The following is a 13,536-nucleotide window of genomic DNA, read 5'->3' on the forward strand; positions in this document are numbered from 1 at the left end:
CAACTTGCGAAAACAGGACGTCGAATGGCACTGGTCCAAAGAGTGTGACCATGCATTCACCAGGATGAAGGAGATGCTCGTCCAGAAGACGCGTTTGGTCCACTATGACCCATCGACACCCCTCCACATGGCAACGGCAAGCTGACGAAAACCGGCGACTCAAGGGCCTGTCCCACTTAGGCGATTTTAAGGCGACTGATGGCGACTAGGCTGTCGCCCACAGTTCGCCAGGGTGTCGCTGGCATGATCGTGGGGAGTCTTCAAAGAACCGTAGTGGATCTCGGCGCGTCACACGTCAATGCCGCGTCCGAGCATGACATTTGTGGTCTAAACCCGTCCACTGAAAAGCAGCTGCAACAGCCAGGTGTGGATTGTGGACGGAGTCCGCGATGCATGCAGTTTTACATCTTTCATAGGAAAAAATTGTTGTTGAATAAAGTTGATCTTGGTGGTTTAAAAAAAAACAGGAGTCGGAATTCATTGAATTTCTAAGTACTTTATCATGACATGTCATTCACAGATTCTAGTCGCATTCATTTTGACCATTAAAATCAAACGCTGACACACGCGCTGCGCTATGAGAACTCGTTATTTGTTTAGATCAAAGAGGCATACACAGACACAGGCTTTTAACTACGTTTATTAAAGGCCAAAGCTCAGACATAGACAGACACTACTATCACAAAGATAAACTGAGTTTTACTGCTATGCTGTTTGTAGGGAGAATGCACACCAGACCATAAAGGACAGCAAGGTCCGGCCAGCCCTTTTCACACATCAATGGTGCCTCCATGCTTAACACCTGTGGTAACTGAACTTTGGTAGTTTTCTTGAGGACTGGTCATTCTTTAATCGTTGACTGACCTGCTCAGATCATCCTTTTCAACTTCTCTCTACAAAGCTATAATCATTCTTTTAAAAAATGGCACCCAGGAGAAAGAAAGGCCAGACCAAGAAGACAGTTCCAACCCCACACTCACCCACCAGGCAGCTGGAGACTGAGGTGACCCAGGTGGATGAGATCGTGGTGGAGGAGACCCAACAGGAGAATCCCCAGGAGGAGGAGGTGCAGGAGGAGTACTGGGAGGTTGATATTGTCCCCACCACCAACACTCCAACCCAGATGAGCACTGGCGAGGACTTAAAAAGCCAATATATTTTCAGTGATGAACAAGAGAGTGACCTGATAGAGTGGTATCGATCGCACCCTCAATTTTACAATAAGAACGACAGGCAGTATCGAAACAAGGCTGGGAAATCAGCTCTCCTTGAAGCAAAGCAAAGGAGTTCCCTGATTGTACCTGTCGGTACAAACCTCTTGTTGTGTGTTGATTGTGGTCTTGTTTCTTTAGCAAGCAGGCAATCTGAACTGAAATTTTTCTTTTTATTTATACAGATGAGCAACTATGTGTATTTTTTAAGAGTCAGAGAACTAGATTTGGAAAGCTCTCCCAGACTAAGTCCGGGTCAGATGCAAAGATCCTGATGCAGAGGCAGGTAGTGGATCCTGAAGAAGTGGTCCTTTCCGGGGCCTCACATTGTTCGGGTGGATGCCAGACAAAACATGAAATCAGTGGGTATCGTAACATTGTCATAGTGTGAGTGATTATTTGATGTTCATCCTGCTTGTCATGTGCTGATGGTCTTTAAAGTCTCTAACTGCACATTTATCTCCTTCAAGAGTGCCAGGGGTGCACCACTTTCCAGGACCTCGTCTGAGGATGAAGGTGATCCTATGGAGGGACCCTTTGGATCCACATATCAGCACCACAGCAAACGGAGAAAGATCACTTCCGGCTGCAGTGAACCCACACAGGAGCGAGTGATCGAGACGCTGATCTGCGGGACAAGGTCAGCGAAGTAAGCACGAACGATGAATTCTCTTCTCATCCATCAATCCATTTTTTTGGGGAGAAAAAATAACATTCCTCTATTTTACTCATTTATTTTTCAGATGATGAAACACGTGGTTGAATTCCGCGATGTGTTTAAATCCTTATCAACTCCGCGGTCATCAAAAGAGGAGATTGTGAACAACTTTGTAGCTTTTATTAGACCCCTGATAATGGAAATACCTTTCAAGGCGTTTCATGATTGCAGCATTGAGATTCAGAGGATTCTACACAAATACTCCCGAGGTTAATATCTTCAGTTAATTTTGTGCAGTATTGTTGAGATTTTAAATCAAAATTAGACATCAATGGCTATATTTATGGTTGAAATATTAAAAATGATTTCATGTGTGTCGCAAAATCTGCTGTGGACGGTAAAATGGCATATCCACAGATTGGATAAAGTGGCATATCCACAGATTGGATATAATGGCATATCCACAGATTGGATATAATGGCATATCCACAGATTGGATAAAGTGGCATATCCACAGATTGGATAAAGTGGCATATCCACAGATTGGATAAAGTGGCATATCCACAGATTGGATATAATGGCATATCCACAGATTGGATATAATGGCATATCCACAGATTGGATATAATGGCATATCCACAGATTGGATAAAGTGGCATATCCACAGATTGGATAAAGTGGCATATCCACAGATTGGATATAATGGCATATCCACAGATTGGATATAATGGCATATCCACAGATTGGATATAATGGCATATCCACAGATTGGATAAAGTGGCATATCCACAGATTGGATAAAGTGGCATATCCACAGATTGGATATAATGGCATATCCACAGATTGGATAAAGTGGCATATCCACAGATTGGATAAAGTGGCATATCCACAGATTGGATATAATGGCATATCCACAGATTGGATATAATGGCATATCCACAGATTGGATATAATGGCATATCCACAGATTGGATATAATGGCATATCCACAGATTGGATAAAGTGGCATATCCACAGATTGGATAAAGTGGCATATCCACAGATTGGATATAATGGCATATCCACAGATTGGATAAAGTGGCATATCCACAGATTGGATAAAGTGGCATATCCACAGATTGGATATAATGGCATATCCACAGATTGGATATAATGGCATATCCACAGATTGGATATAATGGCATATCCACAGATTGGATATAATGGCATATCCACAGATTGGATAAAGTGGCATATCCACAGATTGGATAAAGTGGCATAACCACAGATTGGATATAATGGCATATCCACAGATTGGATATAATGGCATATCCACAGATTGGATATAATGGCATATCCACAGATTGGATAAAGTGGCATATCCACAGATTGGATAAAGTGGCATATCCACAGATTGGATAAAGTGGCATATCCACAGATTGGATAAAGTGGCATATCCACAGATTACTGTGATGGGACCATCGCAGCAGCTCGCTCAACCGGTATCCTATTTTAAAAAAATTCAGTGATTTTTATTTGACATTGAAAATCTTGTTTTTTTTCATTTAACTAAATCTCGATATGTTTCTGTGTTGCAGGCACTGAGGAGATCCCAAATGGTGCCGTTTTATCATCAATCACATCTGGGAGGAGCCAGCGCTGCCGTCGCAGCTGCGGCTTGCCTGCAGTCCGTCTGTCTTTTGTGTTTTTTGTTGTTTTATATGGTGTAGGGTTTGTATGTTATGTTTGGGGGGTGGGGGGGTGGGAGGGAACGGGAACTGTAAAATTCTCTCTCCCGAACGGAGACGTGACCTTTGTTTCTGTGTCGTGTCTCCGTTCCCGCTGCGGCCTACCAGCGGCCATGCACCTGGGACCACCTGGGGCTCTGGTTCGCAGAGCCCGTGGCCTGGACTCACCACCTGCGGCGCTGGCTGCCTGTGGATGCTGCGGGAGCGGCTGCGACTCGTCTCCGGAGGCTCCGGCGCGGGCCGCGTGGACGTCGGAAGCCCGCAGGCCCCTGGGTGGGGGCCAACATCGGGAGCACCGGCAGCGGCAGAGGCAGCGTGTTCGCCCGCCCCGAATCGCGGGACTTGGGTCGGCCCGCCGTGGACCTTTCACAGTCCGGCACGGCCTGGAATAGGCCGCGGGATTTTCACTGCCCAGCGGGGGCTTCAATGTCGGGAGCCACGACCGCCCCGACGTGGCAACGACAACAGCCTGACCGCAGGAGAAGACGGCAGGGGAAGAGAAAAGACATTGTGGCCTTCCATCACAGTGAGGAGGGGACTGGAGGAGACTCACTGTGATGGATGTTTCTTTTTGTTTGGTGTTAGTTTGTGATTGTATGTGTTATTGCATTTTTATTGATTATTCTTATTGGTCTTATTGTTCAACTGCGGGTAATGTTTCATTTCACTACACATTTATGTGTATGTGACAAATAAACGACTATTGACTATTGATTGACTATTGAGGCATACTCACAACCAGAGTACCAAAGGCTGGAGACACACACACCCGCGCAGGTGAGAGGAGAGTGCCCCCCCCCAGAACGGAGAGCCCGTCCTCAAGTGATGACGGCAATATTAATGTTCAGATGTTTAAGCGGACATTAAATAATAAAATTTATCCAGAGATTAGAATTTCTTTGAGGTCAAATGTTAAATTTCTTGTTTTTTGTTGTTGTTATTGCATGTAAATATCCATCTTTCATAGGAAGATGGTTTTTTTGAATAAAGTTTATTTTTATGTTTAAAAAAAACCTAGTCTGAATTAATTGCCTTTGTAAAAACGGCACGGTAGCGCAGCGGTAGAGTTGCTGCTTTACAGCGAATGCAGCGCTGGAGACTCAGGTTCGATCCTGACTACGGGTGCTGCACTGTAAGGAGTTTGTACGTTCTCCCCGTGACCTGCGTGGGTTTTCTCCGAGATCTTCGGTTTCCTCCCACACTCCAAAGACGTACAGGTATGTAGGTTAATTGGCTGGGTAAATGTAAAAATTGTCCCTAGTGGGTGTAGGATAGTGTTAATGTGCGGGGATCGCTGGGCGGCTCGGACTTGGTGGGCCGAAAAGGCCTGTTTCCGGCTGTATATATATGATATGATATATGATATGATATAATTAACTTATCAAGTCATCTTATTCAAAGATTATAGTCTCATTCATTTTAACCAAAGAAATAAGCACTGACACAGGCACTGATCTGCATGTAGAAGATAACTTTTTTCATTTATTTAGATCAATGAGGCAAACACAAACACAAGCTATTTACTGCATTGAAAGGCAAACTCTTTTGATTTCTTTCCATCAATTAACCAAAGCAAGCACAAACATTGTGGTGCATTGAAAGGCAAACTTCTTATTTACTTCTATCAATGAGACAAACACACGCGTTTGATTTTAATGGTCAAAATGAATGCGATGAGAATCTGTGAATGACATGTCATGAAAAAGTACTTAGAAATTCAATAAATTCCGACAGCTTTTTTTAAAAGAAATCAACAAAATCAACTTTATTCAAAAACAACATATTCCCATGAAAGATCATTTTTTGTTTTTTTTAAAACGGGCACTTCAAACAAATGCAAAATATACCTAGAAATTTCACTGGACGGACCTTGCTGTTGGTTTGTTCACGTGTGAGTTGTGCTTGTGACACCTCCACATAAGTGCAGGTTTTCGTGGGTTGTCTTGCTTGCCGTGGTCCCTGTCGTAGTGGACGTCCTAGGTAGTGAAGACCGAGTCGCCGGTTTTCGTCAGCTTGCCGTTGCCTATGTGGTAGGTTGTCTTAGCTTGTCGTGGTCATTGTCGTGGACATTGTCGTATGGTTATTTTATTCTGCGATCTGCTACGAGTTTGACAGTCGCCGGCAGTCGCCTAAAAACTTGCCTAAGTGGGACAGGCCCTTAGTGTCATCTGCAAACTGTGAGAAAAATAACGTCAAGCATTGGAATACCATTTTATGCTTTCATCTTATATGGAGAACAACTGTTTACTCATTGTTCTCTGATTCTCTGTTGATTGTAGCTGTAGTAACACTCTCTCTTTAATCCCCTTAGAGTTAATATTTCCAACAAGAGGGAAATGGTAGTGGTGGAAGAGTTGTAATTAGCCTGAATATGAACTGATTGATTCCCCCTTGACCCGCTGCGTTACTCCAGCACTTTGTGTTTTCTTTTGTAAACCAGCATCTGTAATTCCTTGTATCACATGATTCCTCCTTACCACCTGTTCTAGGCAACTAAGATGCAGATTTGTAAATTTGCCAAAACAATGATTATTCGCAATAAATATTGCGCTTGTGGATGGAGCCAGTCATATTGTTAAATATTTATTACAAGAAAAATGTATTAAGTTCAAGAAATCAATTAATTCTTGTAGCAATTTGTTGCCAGGATGGTGGGGACATTGTGGTGCATATAAAATATATCTAGGAGTATGCCAACATTTATTGCTTATCCTGGGATAACTATGTGAAGGTGTGGAGCATTTGAACTGCTGCTGTCCATAAAGGGGTGCAAAATAAAGTTGGTACCTTTTTTTGTGATACCTTCGATTTGTACCAGCATCTGCAGTTATTTTCCTACAAAATAACGTTGACGTTTCTAAGTTAGCAGAAAACTTTGGACAAATTGAAACTCAGTACCTTGGCTGTAAAGAACTGAGCAAATGCATATGCTTTAGAAATCACTAAAGAGATGAAAGCAGTCAAAAATTAGCAATGTAAATATTGAGGAGAAATTTCTTTAGTCAGAGAGTGGTGAATCTGTGGAATTCTTTGCCACAGAAGGCCACGGAGGCCAAGTCAGTGGATATTTTTAAGGCAGAAATAGATAGATTCTTGATTAGTACAGGTGTCAGTCGTTATGGGGAGAAGGCAGGAGAATGGGGTTAGGAGGGAGAGATAAATCAGCCATGATTGAATGGTGGAGTAGACTTGATGGGCCGAATGGCCCAATTCTACTCCTATTCCTTATGACCTTATGATGATAATATCCGTGATAAAACTGAACCTTCACTTGTTTCAAAACAAAAACTATTTGACATTTCTTGGTTGGACATTGCATGGAGTTGCTATGTTGTTCCTTCACTGAGATTCTGATGGAAAGAAGGGTCTTGACCTAAAATGTCTCCTATTCCTTTTCTCCAGAGATGCTGCCTAACCCACAGAGTTACTCCAGCTATTTTGTCTATCTTTGGTGGAACCTATGGTTGGTCACAAAGTAAAGTTGGCAGAGAGACATTGCTCCAAGTAGGCTCCTGGATTTGTTGTTTAATGTGGAACTTAAATAGGATTTAAAATGATAAAACTAAATTAGTTGCTGGTCAGAGACTGTGGTGTTGAGGTTGCAGTGAGGCACATTGCATTTTGAGTCGGGTGGGAATGTCCCAATAAAAAATAATTATTTCTAGAAATTCAGGTGCACCTCAAGGGGGGTACAACCAACCACATAATGCACATGTTTAACCTGACAAAGGTGCTGCCCTGTATTCATTCCAAAGGATGCCCAGAAGTAATGTCAGGGGGGTTGGGGAGTGTGGGAAGTATTCAGAGCATAGAGGGCAAGGAAGGAGAGAAATAGGTAGGAAGAAAAAGGGAGATGTGACAGTTATGTTTGAATAATGGTGGTGTAGGAATCATGAGGTGCCAGATTAGAGGAGAGCAAGACAAAGGATGAACATTAATCAGTAATTCACCTGGCAGGTATCCCAGTCTGGTACAGTAATGATAACATAAGGTTGTCTTAAACATGGGGGGAAAGATTTGAGGGGAACCTGAGGGGTACTTTCTTATACAAAGGGTGGTGGGTGTATGGGACAAGCTACTGGAGGAGGTTGTTGAGGCAGGTACTATAGGCAACTTTTAAGAGACATTTTGACTGGTACATGGATAGGGTAGGTTTAGAGGGACATGGGTCAAAAACAGGTAGGTGGGACTAGTGTAGATGGGGCATGTTAATCTGTGTGGACAAGTTGGGCCGAAGGTCCTATTTCCATGCTATGTGAATCTATGATTCTATGTTCCCAATAAGGCACATTCCATGGACAATGTGGCCCAAGACCTCTAAAGTGTCCCTTAGGGAAAGTTGTACTGGAATGATTTCATCCTATTAGCCCTTGATGCAGAAATTGGGGCGCAAGGGCAATTCATTGCTGGAAATGCCCTGCCAAAACCAGGCTTCCAAACTCTGAATAGGTGCTGTGGCTGGTAAGCAAAGTCTGTTCTGGGAGTTTATGTAATGCAAGGGTTAGCTTTCCGCTCCTGGTTATCAGACAGTGTTGAGCAAGGGGTTTACTGTCATTTGTTCCCAAATTACAACCAAAGGTAGACAGTGAGGAAGGATATTGAAGTTTTCAACAAATGCTAGATCAGATGGGAAGGTGGGCCAAAGAATGACAAATGGAATTACTCTGACGAGTGTGAGGTGTTGCACTTTGGTTTGTCAAACTAGTGCAGGACTTGCATAATAAATGGTAGAGCCCTGGAGAGTGTTGCGACACAGTGAGATCTGGGAGTACAGGTGCATAAAAGTGGCGAGTCAGGTGGATAGTGTGTTGAAAAAGGTGTTTGGCACATTTGCATTTATTGGGAAGGGCACTGAGTACAAATTTGACAAATAATGCATGGTGGCACAGCGGTAGAGTTGCTGCCTTGCAGCGCCGGAGACCCAGGATCGATCCTGGTTAGGAGTGGTGTCTGCATGGAGTTTGTACGTTCTCCCCATGACCTGCATGGGTTTTCGCTGGGAGCTCCGGTTTCCTTCCACACGCCAAAGACGTTCAGCTTTGTAGGTTAATTGGCTTGGTAAAATTGTAAATTGTCCCTAGTGTGTGCAGGGTAGTGTTCGTGTGTGGGCATCGTTGGTTGGTGTGGGCCGAAGGGCCTGATTCTATGTTGTTTCTAAACTGAACTAAAATGATGTAGCTGTAACAGCTGTTGGTGGGACTACTCAAAGTACTGTGTGCAGGTTTGGTCACCTAGCTAGAGTCATAGAGTCATTGAGTGATACTGTGTGGAAACAGGCCCTTCGGCCCAACTCAGCCATACCGCCAACATTGTCCCAGCTTGCCTGCGCTGTCCATTTCCCTCCAAACCTGTGTTATCCATGTACCTGTCTAACTGTCTTTTAAACGATGGGATAGTCCCAGCCTCAACTAGCTCCTCTGGCATTTTGTTCCATTCACCCACCACCCTTTGTGTGAGAAAGTTACCCCTTGGATTCCTATTAAATCTTTCCCCCTTCACCTTGAACCTATGTCCTCTGGTCCTCGATTCCCCTAGTCTGGGCAAAAGACTCTGTGCATCTACCCGATCTATTCCTCTCATGATTTTGTATGCCTCTATAAGGTCTCCCATCATCTTCCTGCGCTCCATGGAATAGAGACCCAGCCTACTCAACCTCTCCCTATAGCTCACACCCTCTAGTCCTGGCAACATCCCTGTAAATCTTTTCTGAACCCTTTCAAGCTTGACAATATCTTTCCTATAATATGGTGCCCAGAACTGAAAATATTCTGTGGGAAGAATGTTATTAAGTTGAAAAGGGGGCAAAACACATTCACCAGGATGTTACCTGGGCCTGTGGGCTTGGGCTGTAAGGAGAGGTTGGATTGGCTGGGTCTTTTTCTATAGAAGGCAGGAGGCTTTGTAGTGTCATTATTGAAGTATATGGAAGCAAGTGGCATGGATAGAATGAATGCTCACAGTCTTTTTCCCAGGATGGAGGGTTCTAAACCTAGAGGCCCTAGGTTTAAGGTGCATGGGAGAGGGACCTCAGAGCTAATCTTTTCACTCAGAGGGTAGTCGGTATCTGGAATGAACTCCCTGAGGGACCTTCAGAAGCAAATACAATTAAGACTTTTAAAAGTCACTTGGTCAGATATATGGATAGGAATGGTTCAGAGGGATTAAAGCCAAATGCAAGCAAATCGTTCTATCCCAATATGCCAACTTGGTAAGCACAGACAAAGTGGGTCAAACAGCCTGTTTCAGTGCAGCACAGCCCTGTGACTATGACTCTATGCTTAATATCAATTTTCATTCTGGAAGGAAAAAGAAATTGCACAACACTGAAAAAACGTATTGAGATTGGGTTTCTTGGCACATATATTAACTGAAATATATGTCTGCAGAAGCCATTTTTTGACACAAAGCCTTATGCAATGAAGCTAAATGAAATGGATCAAACTGTAGATTCTTTGAAGAAAATTGTTACATTACAGATTTATTACACACAAATGTTAGATAGACTTCAAATATTGTAATTTGGAGATGCATTATTAAACAAGTAAACTTGCCTTCATTACAAACCAAAGGTCTAAAAATTAGGTGTGTGGAATATAGATGGGGCTCCTGAGGTGCCAATCAATAAGGTTCACATTGAGGACAAACCAGATACCACTTCAGTTGTGACAATCAGTTTTTGTGTAATGGTTATTTCTATAGATGAATGATCTGTCTGTGTATTAATTTTCACCTGTAGGGGAGGCCAGAAATAGAGTCGTAAAGTTGTAGAGTTGCACAGTACAGAAACAGGCCCTTCAGCCCAGCTCTTGCATGCCAACCAAGATGTCCATCTCACTAACCCCTTATGCCAGTGTTTGACCTATATTCCCCTGAACCTTCCCTATTTATGTACTTGTCCAAATGTCTTTTGGCAAATGAAAATAAAAACAGAAAATGCTGGACATATTTAGCAGGCAACACAGCATCTTTCCCCCACAGATGCTGCCTGAACTTACAAGTATTTTCAACATCTATTATTTTCTGATTTCCAGCATCTGTTGTATTTGCTTCAGAAGCATTTGACCTGTCTTCGATGATTCACTAATTACCTATTTACTTGTTATCAGTGCTATCAATGCCAGATCTGATATGTTAACCAAATCTTTGCCTCCATGGATGCTGCCTGACCCACTGAGTTCCTTTAGATTAGTTAGTTTATGTTTAGAGATACAGCACGGAAACAGGCCCTTTGGCCTACCGAGGCCATGCTGACCAGCGTTCCCCGCACGTTAACACTGCCCTACCCACACCAGGGACAGTTTACATTTATACCAAGCCAATTAACCTACAAACCTGTACATCTTTGGAGTGTGGGAAGGAACCGAAGATCTCAGAGAAAACCCACACGGTCAAGGGGAGAACGTACAAACTCCATACAGACAACACCCATAGTCAGGATTGAACCCACTTCTCTGGTGCAGAAAGCACTATAAAGCAGCATCTTTCCCCCACAGATGCTGCCTGAACTTACAAGTATTTTCAACGTCTATTATTTTCTGATTTCCAGCATCTGTTGTATTTGCTTCAGAAGCATTTGACCTGTCTTCGATGAATCACTAATTAAAGAAGAGGGCACACTCAACATATTAAAGTGTGTAAAATCTGCTGGCAAACAACATCTTTTGAAGTGAGCATAACTAAAAATAATGTCAGGTTTTCTGGAGAAAATTAATTATCATGCAAAAAACTCAAAACAGTCCATGGCAAATCAGTATAGATTTATACCCATAAACTGTCGAGGCAGCCAACTGAAAAGATATAATTACAGACCAGAATTGAATACTTAATTCAATTTACTTAATATCTTGGAAAATATACTTGATGATAATTGATTAATCGATTGCCTCAATTAGCAGCTGTGACAAATTTAATAGATTGTTGGGAAATATATTGGTGAATAATATCAATGTCCACAATTACAGGGATGTTTGAATACAATAAAACATCTACCATTCCAAGGCATGCTATTCATTATCCAGGAAAAATTATTTCCGTTTGTTTGGATCAATAATAATAACTTAATTTGGAGTTAACAGGATGTAGTGGCATCAACATGGGGCCAATGCACTTACTACCTCATTAAAACTGGCACTGCAGTTGGTTCCTTTCTCAAATGATCTGACCATCAGCTGTCCAAAGTACAACAGGCCTATTTTAAAATACAAATTGGATTGCTTTGATGATCTTAGAACTCGGACTGCCACTTTCAGCAGCATCTGGTCAAAGGTTGTGCATTGTCGCCCTACAAAGCTCAGATACTGTTAAGTATTCAAGTCGTGGCCCTTATTCTACTTTTTGCTGGTTACCTATTTACTTGTTATCAGTGTTATCAATGCCAGATCTGATATGTTAACCAAACCTTTGCCTCCATGGATGCTGCCTGACCCACTGAGTTCCTTTAGATTAGTTAGTTTATGTTTAGAGATACAACACCGAGGCCATGCTGACCAGCGTTCCCCGCACGTTAACACTGCCCTACACACACCAGGGACAGTTTACATTTATACCAAGCCAATTAACCTACAAACCTGTACATCTTTGGAGTGTGGGAAGAAACCAAAGATCTCAGAGAAAACCCACACGGTCAAGGGGAGAACGTACAAACTCCATACAGACAACACCCATAGTCAGGATTGAACCCACTTCTCTGCTGCAGAAAGCGCTATAAAGCAGCAACTCTACCGCTGCACTACTGTGCCGCCCACTTTAGCAGCTTGTATTTCCACCAGAGTCAACATAACCGTGTCAGGCAAGGTGAACAATTCCATCAAACAATTATTTGATTACAAGAACAAACTGCTGGTGAAACTCAGTGAGTCAGACAGCATCCATGGAGGGTAATAGCAGATGACACTTTGGGTTGGGATCCTTCTTCAGACGGATTTTTCCCTAGTGATGTAGACAACACTGACAAGACTTATTGCCTAGACCTGGATGCAGGAGAGAATTATTAGGGTAAAATTAAGATTATTTATAGATATGGTGAGGTGAGAGTATTAGGTCCCTCCCTAGAGGACATCATTAAACCAGCCTGGACCATCACTAGGATGGGAACTTAACTGAACTTGGAATCATTTGAACAGTCTCAATAATTATATTCTTTGCACGACAGAGCCTGAGATTTTGTTCAAGTAGAAGCAGTTTATTTTTTCTAGCTGGACAGCTGTATACATTATAATTTTTTGTTTTCTTAATCAGGAAAGTAGAGTGCTTTTATTGCTGTTGCCCAAATAAACATCAAACTCTTCATTAATACAGCACAATTTTGTTTAAGGAACAATGCGTTTGTGCCAAGACAAAGTGCCTTATTTAATTTTGGTGTCAGGTCACATCAATACAAAGACTGACATGCCAGACAACTTCAGTTTAATGAGACCGCTGTGCTGTTTGCATACAATCATATGTTGCTATGTTGCTCCGCGGTTTCAAATCAGAAGATTGCCTGGTGCATATGGCTCTCTCCCTGTCCATCTGGCTAATGCTATCCCTACTACATAGTCCATGATTCAGTGCTTATATACATCACTCTGCCAGAATCAATTGGCATGATCCACGTGGGAGGTAAGAAACGTCTGTGAAGGTTGGCACAGGAAAAGTCTGAGTTAGGGCAGCAACTTCTCCAAAGGTGGTGCTGGTTGGCTTGGATAGGCAGAATGCATTGTCATTCTTTGTAAGTTATCAGAAAAAGGTGACCCATGAGGGCTGAGCAAGTGGGGTAAAATTGTGATTTGGGGAGTCAATTCAATAAATTGAATGTATGTATAGCCTCCAAGAATGTCGGATGGAGTTTTTTTGCATGGTACATGTATTGTATATATTTATTACCTGAATAAAGTCTATTATGATTTTTTTTTAAGTGAGTTTTGTACATATCCCATAGCATAAAGGTGACACCGAATTG

The sequence above is a fragment of the Rhinoraja longicauda genome, chromosome 2 (genome assembly GCF_053455715.1).
Source record: "Rhinoraja longicauda isolate Sanriku21f chromosome 2, sRhiLon1.1, whole genome shotgun sequence".
Lineage (NCBI taxonomy): Eukaryota > Metazoa > Chordata > Chondrichthyes > Rajiformes > Arhynchobatidae > Rhinoraja > Rhinoraja longicauda.